Source organism: Sinocyclocheilus grahami, unplaced genomic scaffold (genome assembly GCF_001515645.1).
Source record: "Sinocyclocheilus grahami isolate Dianchi unplaced genomic scaffold, SAMN03320097.WGS_v1.1 scaffold426.1, whole genome shotgun sequence".
In the NCBI taxonomy this organism is placed as follows: domain Eukaryota; kingdom Metazoa; phylum Chordata; class Actinopteri; order Cypriniformes; family Cyprinidae; genus Sinocyclocheilus; species Sinocyclocheilus grahami.
The window spans coordinates 928,183-938,320 of NW_015505605.1; positions in this window are offsets into that span (position 1 = coordinate 928,183).

Consider the following 10,138-nt stretch of genomic DNA (forward strand, 5'->3'; position numbering starts at 1 on the left):
TAACCCAGGGGTGTCACACTCATTTTAGATCAATAGCCGGACTGGATTAAACCGTTCTTTTTTTTTTACCTGGTGTGCCCATGCTGTACTCGGTCTCAGTGGAGGCTTGTAAACAATTAGGAAACTAGCTTAATACCATTTTTTTCTTGTACATGCCTGTGTAGTCATGATTACAAATTTGGTCAAATGAGCCAGGCTGCCATGGGACAGTTGTGTTACTCGCTGATCCAGTTTCAGATGAATAGCACGATATAACACCGCTGCTCTGACCTGAATTAACAGCTGATTTTGATTATAGGGCATGTGAGGCGATAATTGAACTCTGAAATACAAAGCACACACAGGTCATTTCTAATGAGTTTCATGCATTCTAGTGGTTCTGGATGAGAGGAAGAAGGGATAACTAACACGTTTTGATTTTTGTTGAGAAAATGTTTCGCGTACAGCTTTGAAATCTTTGCTCAAAGATCTTTATATTAGCAATTACCAGTGTCAGATAAATTAATAACACCCATGTGGTATAGTTTTCATGGTGGTATGCAATAAATATAACAGTAAATGGAGGAAGCTAATGTGAAGCAACATGTTTGTGTATGCTACACATTAATGTCAGTATTTCCACAAACCATTTCCCTCAACATGTACATGTTATTAAAGACAGGCTTGAATAGTGACATCAAAATACAGGTGAACAAACAGCAAACACGATATGGAAAATACATAAATAATGAATGCTATTAGGGGCCATTCACATAGAACGTGTTTTTTTGGGTTTTTTTAAACATGTTTTGTGTGAGTGGCCCCTAATAATGTTCATTATACAGTATATTGAAAAAAAAAGAGCAGAAACCATTTTCACTCGGAAATTTCTCGATTTCTCAATTTTCACATTGGATTAAACATAGCATTTTAAAGCAAAAATAAATAGTGGTTCTGGATGAGAGGAAGAAGGGATAACTAACACGTTTTGATTTTTGCCTATTTGTTGAGAAAATGTTTCGCGTACAGCTTTGAAATCTTTGCTCAAAGATCTTTATATTAGTAATTACCAGTGTCAGATAAATTAATAACACCCATGTGGTATAATTTTCATGGTGGTATGCAATAAATATAACAGTAAATGGAGGAAGCTAATGTGAAGCAGCATGTTTGTGTATGCTACACATTAATGTCAGTATTTCCACAAACCATTTCCCTCAACATGTACATGTTATTAAAGACAGGCTTGAATAGTGACATCAAAATACAGGTGAACAAACAGCAAACACGATATGGAAAATACATAAATAATGAATGCTATTAGGGGCCATTCACATAGAACGTGTTTTTTTGGGTTTTTTAAACATGTTTTGTGTGAGTGGCCCCTAATAATGTTCATTATACAGTATATTGAAAAAAAAAGAGCAGAAACCATTTTCACTCGGAAATTTCTCGATTTCTCAATTTTCACATTGGATTAAACATAGCATTTTAAAGCAAAAATAAATACATTTGAAACAGTATTTTCTTGTAAAATTCTCTCCAGTAATCTTTGTTTTATTTACAACTTTTTTTTTTACAGTGTATGTATAATAAATGTTATTAGACACAAGCAGTCAAATGGGAAAAAGCACAATGCTGCATATTATTTATGTAGTGAGTAGTCCTATAATAAGTGATAGAGGTCAATCCTGAAGGGCTTTATTTTGCAGTAATGATGGGCTGGCTGTACATGATCATACTTAAACCCCATGCAAATAAATGACAACACCAACAGTGAAATTAAAGTGTAGTTTAAAATCAACCCCTCATCTGCATTTTAATATTTAGGCTGCAGTTATGTCGGATGTTTGTTTGATGGTGTATTTGTTTATTCAACATTTGCTGGACTCATTTCCACTGGCCTAGAGGCAGCCATTACACCCATACAAACAGAAACAACACAGATGTTTTGTAATTGCATCCAAATTGGGCACAAAACAACAACCAAATATATATTTCTTCAGTCAATGCTGAAACTGTCCATTATTTTGTGAATTCATTTGATTAACCAAACTGATATAACTTGGTTCATTAAATGTATATATATCAATACTCCCAGTTTATGTTAATAAAAAGGTTTGAAAACAGATTTTGCAGATTTGTCATAATTACTGCAGAAATACTGAAAATATCTTCATAAAATAGCCTATTCAATGTGTTATTTGGGTCACATAATAAAGAAAAGGAAAAACGTGACAGCTTCTTTACTTCAATAGCCTACCATTTTTATAAAATTTAATGAGCCTAAAATGTCATGTGTTGTAGAAATCAAGTAGTTAAAATAATAATTTTCCTTTCACCTAGAATGAGCATATAGTGAGCGTACTCATTACCCCACAAAAATAACTTAAGAGCCTGATAAAAATGCTAATTTTAGATGAAAATTTCAGACGGCACTTAAAGGCTTTTGCATATGAACTCTTCATATATTTTTTTTTTTTTCAAAGAAAATAATATTCTTACAAAGATCAAGAATTATTAATTCATAAATTTCATTTTTTGGGGAGTAACAACACGTTTTACAAGCCGATCTAATCTTGACTTTTCACACAAAGGTCAAATTATGACATATTATAAGAGTATATTAATAATAATCCCATATAGTCATTAAGGCCTTAACTTTTAACTTTTGAAGGAGAGGGGGAAAAAATTACAGAATTTAAAAGGAAGACATTTTAATTCACCCAAAATATTTTTTCAATATATCTCTGTCAGTCGATACTGAAACTATCCATTACTTTGGAGGAGGGCAGAATTGTGCTTGCATGTAGCTGGATATGGCCACTGTGAGCGGATTGTGCATTCTGTGTTATTACTGAAATTTATTGAGCATTGCAATCATCCCTGCTCGCCCCTCTGTGCTGTTCTTGAGGAGACTCTATTGGTGTCTAAAGCCGTGATGTGCAGAAGGATTTACTGCAGTCCATTCCACATGACTTTTTATGTATCTTGGGGTGAACTATATATTTTTTAAGTGTTTTTTCCTTTTCTGTGCCTTTGCTTTGGCAGTGATTCATGCCGTGCCTTGCAAACCGGTAGCCCCTGGAATTGCTCTCCTGGCTATGTCCTGGCTCCCTCTGTGATGAATGCTGTATGCTCTGTGCTCTGTCTATGATAAACTGTCCATAGTGCCCTCATAAATTGCTGTGTGGTCGAGTCCGAAACAGCTGTCACGGGGAAAACAAACAAACAAACTCCACCGTCAACCACAGTGAAATGCTGTGCGTGCCAATCTTTTTCAGCCAATCTGTTTGCTTCTTATTTGCTTTACTGGAAAATGAACACATTTATGAGCACTGGCAAATATTGAATGTCACGGGCCTATTTTATGCTAAATGTTATTACAAATACGATTTTTTTAAATGACCTCATTATATATGCATGTGCATTTCTATTTCCATCCAATTAATTCATAAGAAAGGCCTATATGAGGAAAAAGCCTTGAGGGTTTATTGAAGAGTCTCTCTAAATTTAACAAAGACAGCGGCCTCTAGAACCGCCTGGCATTTAAGTAAATCTTTCGGATCAATATCTCCAGCGAGTATTTTACAACCTCTTGGCTCAGGTAGAGGTGATTTAAAGGGAGAAAGCCAGCGGTGCGCTGAACCTTATTAGATAAAATTTTTCAATTAAAAGTGTCTCCTCAGCCCTGATCTAAACGACCCGTGGCTTTAATACAGCCGTTGCCATGCATATTTTCCTTCGCTGTCCACTTCACTTGGTAACTTCAACAGGATCTCGTTTATATGTGAAACACACAGAGTTTTCATGTGTCTGCTGTGTAGTGTCATACTGTGTGTTTTAGTGTGTGTGTTGGTGTTCATAAGTGCTGTAGCGACTCAGCTCATGAGGAAATATGAATAATTAACCATAACTAGTTATAATTAATTATTCATATTTTAGATCCGCTGTAGATATTTAGCTGACCTCTCAGGGTCAACTGTCTTGTCAATTCTAAGAACGTTAGTTTCCTGGTTAAAGGAAATAACTTTCTTACTGTACAATTCTACAAAAGCTTGTAGCATAAATCTGCATGATTAAGTGACTCCAGTTATGAGCAAACAATGAACCACGTCAAGTGTGATACAAGTAAGGTTTTATTAACTACATAAACACTTAAACTAGTCTAACAGACTACATAAACACATAAACTGGTCTAACATCCTACATACACACATAAACTGGTCTAACATACACATACACACACACACACACACACACACACAAATACAGTTGGTATAGGAAAGGGTTAAAGTTTAACTCAGTACAGAAAGAGACATAAGGAATTAAATTTATGGAACCATTTGCATATTCAGCCGATCTAAGCCTTCAGGGATACGTCAGATTCTTAGTTCAAACACACCTTTGTAAAGGATGGATGGATGGATGGATGGATAGACAGACAGACAGACAGATAGATTTTAACAGCATTCTCAATTTAGTAATGTTTTTTTATTTAAGATCATACAGTTTTTGAAACTTCTGGAATCACAAAATGAATTGTGGTTCTTTAATTTAATTTATCAATACTCTCCGTTTATGTTAATAAAAAAGATTTGAAAACAAGCGCATTTGTAATAAATAGCCGAAATACTGGAAATAAGCTTAGGCTACTCAATTTGTTTTTTGGGTCAATGAGGGAAAAAAAAGAAAAAGAAAAATATTTTTTGGTAAAATGCCAATTTATTTTCTTTTGAGAACATTTATTTTTTTCCAAAAACAAAAATGGCTAAAATGTATATATATGTATATAAATGTGTGTGTATATATATTTTTTATATATCACTTTTTTTTACACTTTATTTTAATGTGTCATTGTTACAGTGTAATTATATATTTAAATACTTATTATTAATTAACTACATGTACTTACTTACTATATGGTTAGGGTTTGGCTTAGGGTTACTTCATGTAATTATGCATAATATATTATTATAGTAAGTACATTTAACGTGTAACAAGGACACCTTATAATAACGTGTTACCTTTTTTTAAGGTGAAATATTTTTAAGAAGATCAAGAATTATTCATTCTTAAATATCATTACGCTTTTTGGGAGTCACAACATGACATTACATTTTAATAGTCAATTAATATTCACACACTGTAATAAGGGTCTTCAGGGCCAGGTATAATATAATCTTGCGTTTTATGTTTGTTTCTCAAAATAATGTTTAATTCAGCAATTTCAACATGATCATCATAGAAGTGATACGTGTATTGTATGTATCTAAGTAATGTTAAGATTATGTTAGTCATTGCACTTTATGTATAAGTTACATTTTTTATGTATTTTTAAAGGAATTATTAGATCCAGACAATTATGATAGATCACAAAGACTTTTTTCACTGGTGATTAATACATAGAAAGGCCAGGAACGTGTATTAAATAGGGTCCGTTTTTATGTCATGTTGACTTTAAAGCTGACTAAGATAGCAAAGCAACCCTGGAGTATATTTGGACAAGAATCCAGCAAGACTCCTCAAAAACAGGATAAAAATACAGTCCCTCCCTCAGGAGAATGTAGTACTAGAATAAAAACATCCCTTGAGAGCGGTATTAGACACGACTTTTAAAGTTAACACGCAGGAACTGCCAGAAAATAAATTAGTGGTAAGAAAAAGGTTAGTTTATTGTTATATTATCACATTATACATGTGTTGTGTGGGCTTCCCAAATGTGTGTTAGCACCAGATCCTCAAAAGTAACCTGCCTTTGGGGAATTTAAATATCATTTCCATGACAACACATCCACATAACCACAATCCCACAAAGTTTGGAATGAAATCTACCAGTTCCTTAAACTATGTTCTCTTGCATTCAAACATGAAAGTTGGGGTCTAAAAAACACTGCTTTTGACAATAAAGTTCGGGAAAATATCAGATACAGATATTTCAGGACAATACAAGAGCCAATTTACTGTCCAATGCCTCACAGTACAGCATATTGTTGACAAGAATTGACCCTTCACAAAGGCCCTCCTTCAGTACTGTTGCTATGTCCAATAAGCCATGACTCTCTCACACCAACAGATCACTGTAGCACCCCAGTTCAAGCAGCACGTGAACCAATCATCTCTTCATCTTTACTAATTATAGCATGAAATAAACATGAATGAACATCAGAAGGTATCGTTTCAACCACGCCATTTTTTAAGTCCACCGATGTAAATCTACTCTCCTGTCTGGTTTGTTTGTTCAACTAAATGGCAGATTCAGCGTTATGGTTGGTCAGATCGCCTGTCAATCAAACTCCCGGCAAAGGGTCAGTTCCATGGTCACATACAGACGAAACTATATTCCTTCTTTTCTCAAAGTCCATCAAATTGGTTTGTATCTGAAGTACCTTTAGAAATGGTGATTTGCTGTTACTGCATTGTACTGGGGCGGACTGGCCATCTGGACTTTCTGGAGAAGTCGGCCTGGCTGGTAGTTTTAGATTAAGTGACGTTGACAGCTGACAAAAGGGGGCGCTAATGCAAACTATTTTTGCTTATAATAAACCGAAACTGACGCGAAGGAGAGTAGGCTCATGATGGCAAGCAAAAAGCGTGAAGATAAAGGCAGTTGGGAGAAGCTAAAATAAAAAAGCGAACAGTTACATCAGGTTACCTTTGCCCACCTCTTTCACTATAGAGCATAGCCTATGAGCACTAAAATCCCAGTACACCCCTAGTCCGAACGTCCACTGCTATTTATCACTCCGCATTGTCTGACGTGAATATTCCATTCATTCATAACGAGACAGCAGCGATTCAACGACGGGTACATTTGAGAGCTATTGAGTTAGAAAACAGAGTAAATGAAGTAGCCTATAAGGCGATTGCTCAGATTAACATGACACGCACACACACACACACACACAGACATATGAATACTCAACTTGAAGAATTCTGTTGTTTCAGGTTTCTAGATTCTAGTTTTATGTTTATTATTATGTCATATACATTTTTGCATTTTTCTCTTTTTATGTAGATTTCAAGTATTTTAGTTCATGCGATAAGACATTTATTTCAATATCCTGCTGAACAAAAAAACATTAGAAAACATCAATAGAATTTGTAATAGTTTTACTGGATATAATGGAAATTGTATTGGTTTTATTGGAAAATGTAAAGGACCCTATTGGTCTCTACTGGTAATTGGTCGCCTATTATTGGTGGTTTTTGTTAATACCACTAAATCCTAATGGAACATGTCCCAAAAACACACTACAGGAAACCATTATTTAATGGTTAAAAGTTGATGGTTTGTAATGTTTGAAATGGTATTTGTAATGGAAACCATTATAATTTCTGATGGGTTCTTTTCCAGCAGGGTCACAATGAGTTTTGTGATGTTATTTGCCATAATTGCGATACATTGATTGCTGTAATATTGTGACATAGTAGCGGCTGTTTGTAGTTGTGGTGGGCCTATTTGGGAGAAAATCTAGGGTCGTTTTTTACTCCCAGTCTGTCCCTGATTGTTCTCGTTCAAAGCACTTGGGAAATGAAAAGTATGAGTGTCTATATCAGTTAGTTTCCCTAGTTTTTAGTCAAACCCTGAACGATTAGTACCAGATGAGAAGAAACATTGCTTCATTTGCTCTCAAAATAGATTCAACAGTCTTAAGACAGCAAACAAGGCTCAGGTCATTAAAGGAAGATCCTTCCTCAAAGAGCTCTTCTCCTGTTCTTCACCCACTGTCCTTCCAAATGAGTGACTTCTGTGTTTTTACTCTCCACACCACTATTTGAGAAGCATTAAACTCTAATTCCAAAAGGAAGAAAAGCATCAACTAGCTGAGTCGGAGACGGAGGAGGTCATTGTGCTGTTTGGTGTTCGGTCGACGGTGAATTTTTAGCAAGCAAGAGGCTCCATAATTTCATTTGCCTGAGCTGTGATTCTTTAATATTGGCGTGTTGTCTAACATCCATGTCCCAAGCCGCTCTGAAAGAGGATGCTGCTTATTTCTTTTTGGAGAAGAATTCAATAAAGTGAGATTTGGATCTGAGGGAATAGTGACACTGAAGGACCTTGCAGTTCATGGACTAATGAATGTATCTCCTCTCATCTTGAGGGTTGTAAGTGCCTTAGCACCCTGCTAAAACTTGTTATCTTCCTGCACAGTCAATGCTCATGGTTCAGGCCTCCAACGCCTGACTCAACTGCTTATCTTGAACCGCTACAGTACATCTAGATATCATGGTGAAGTTTGAGAGCTAACTCTGGTTTTAGGCAAAACAATGAAATATGTGAGCTGTAGATGCTTTCTTCTAGTTAAGCTACTTTCATTAGCCAATATCCGGCAACCTGGTATTGCGCTAGTTTTGCATGGGTGTCACTTGCTGTAAAAAAACGAGTATTCTATAGTATCAGCCGGGATGCACTGGTCTCATCTTCATCTGTATCTGTTCAGAATGGAAAAGAAATTGAGTGCTGAACACAAAAACACAGTTTTAATAGCAAACACAGGTGTCGAAGAAGGTTTCAGTATTTGTTTTATGATAACAACAAGGCCAAATACACATATATGATTTAAAGAAAAGAAGCGCTGTTTTATATCTTTATTTTTCTTCTGGAGCACAGCCAAGCATTTAATAGCAGCCATTTCCACTAAATTTATACACAAGACGTATTTTGGATTAATTGCTTCTAATTTTGTGAGGGTGCAAGAATTTTACATATTATGCTTTATGAAACCAGCAAAGCTGTAATGAATGGCACCACGGCTTTCGATGATGCCTAAGGCATATATTTTTTTTTAAACATTATAATAAATAAATAAATCCTTTTTTCAAGTCTGTAGTTTTATTAGTTAGATTTAAAGGTATTTGTGAGCATATAAAATATGACAATTGAAATATGCAGTTGTTACACCTAATTTTCTGGAATTATGATCACAGAATTTTAATGTGACTGCATTCATTATTAAATCATTTATCATCACAGTGAATGTGTTGAGATGAGGTCCTTTGACACCACTAGTGACCATGCTTTTAGCATTTTTCTAATCTAATACACTTTTTTTATCATAAATGATATTATTTGCATAATAGCTTCAGTAAAATGTTAAAATATTCTTAAGAGTTTTTGCAGCACTTGTTATTTGCAAATTAATTTTACCTTTAGAAAATTGCTGTTTTATTTATTCGATTTTGAATCCCAGATTCTCCATTTGGACAGAATCTTGTAGGATATTTGAAGCCAAAATACACTTGATTTGGTTTAATTCCTGTAGCATGTTTCATTTGGCTTAATTACAGTAGTGTGCTTATTTATCAATTCATTTCTAGATTCTAGATTCCTCTTAGCTTATTTTGACATCTGATTTTGAGTGCTGACATTAGATTAGTTTTATGGCTCTCACACAGCGCAAGATGAATGTAATATAAATTGTTGAACTCTCCAAATAATATGCTCACACTATGCCAAAAAATCTCTCTAAAGTAGCGAGAGGGTTGGCATGTGTTCAGAGCCAACACAATTGGCCAGTAATGCACTAATGACTCTCACTGTAAAAACAAAAGGATGAGAAAGGGAGGGGAAAGAGAGACTTCTCCATCTCTTTCATCAGGTGCCTCGCTAGACTGCAGAGTTCCAGCTAATCCGGCTCTCTGGAAAGTGGGGGGGGTCGATGCAATCAATGTGTGATGCCCCGATGCAATCAGAAACAAGCAGGGCCTGAGCTCCATGCTCTTTAAACACCAGGGAGCTCTTTATGATTACACTGTCTGACAGCGACTGTGACAACTCACTGCCTATTAGCCAGCGGCATCTTAAGCATGTCTGTACACATGACATGAATGAGCCCCTCACACTGCCACAACAAATCAATCACGGGATATTCAAGCAATCATGGAATAATCCAAATTTATTTTATAAATCCGAATGTTCTTTTGTGTTTCGGTACAAAATACTGTATTACTGTATTATATTAATATGAAGGAATTTTACATGTTTTTTTTTTGTTTGTTTGTTTTGTTTTTTGCACTGCATTGTTTTGTGTTTTAGGGTTAACAGAAAATACAAACAAAATGTTACAATACTCCAAAGAAAATTTGAGTGATATTTACCTATGAAAAATTGCTATGCAGTTGCTGAAACATTGCTTGAACTCTTTGTGGAAAAGGC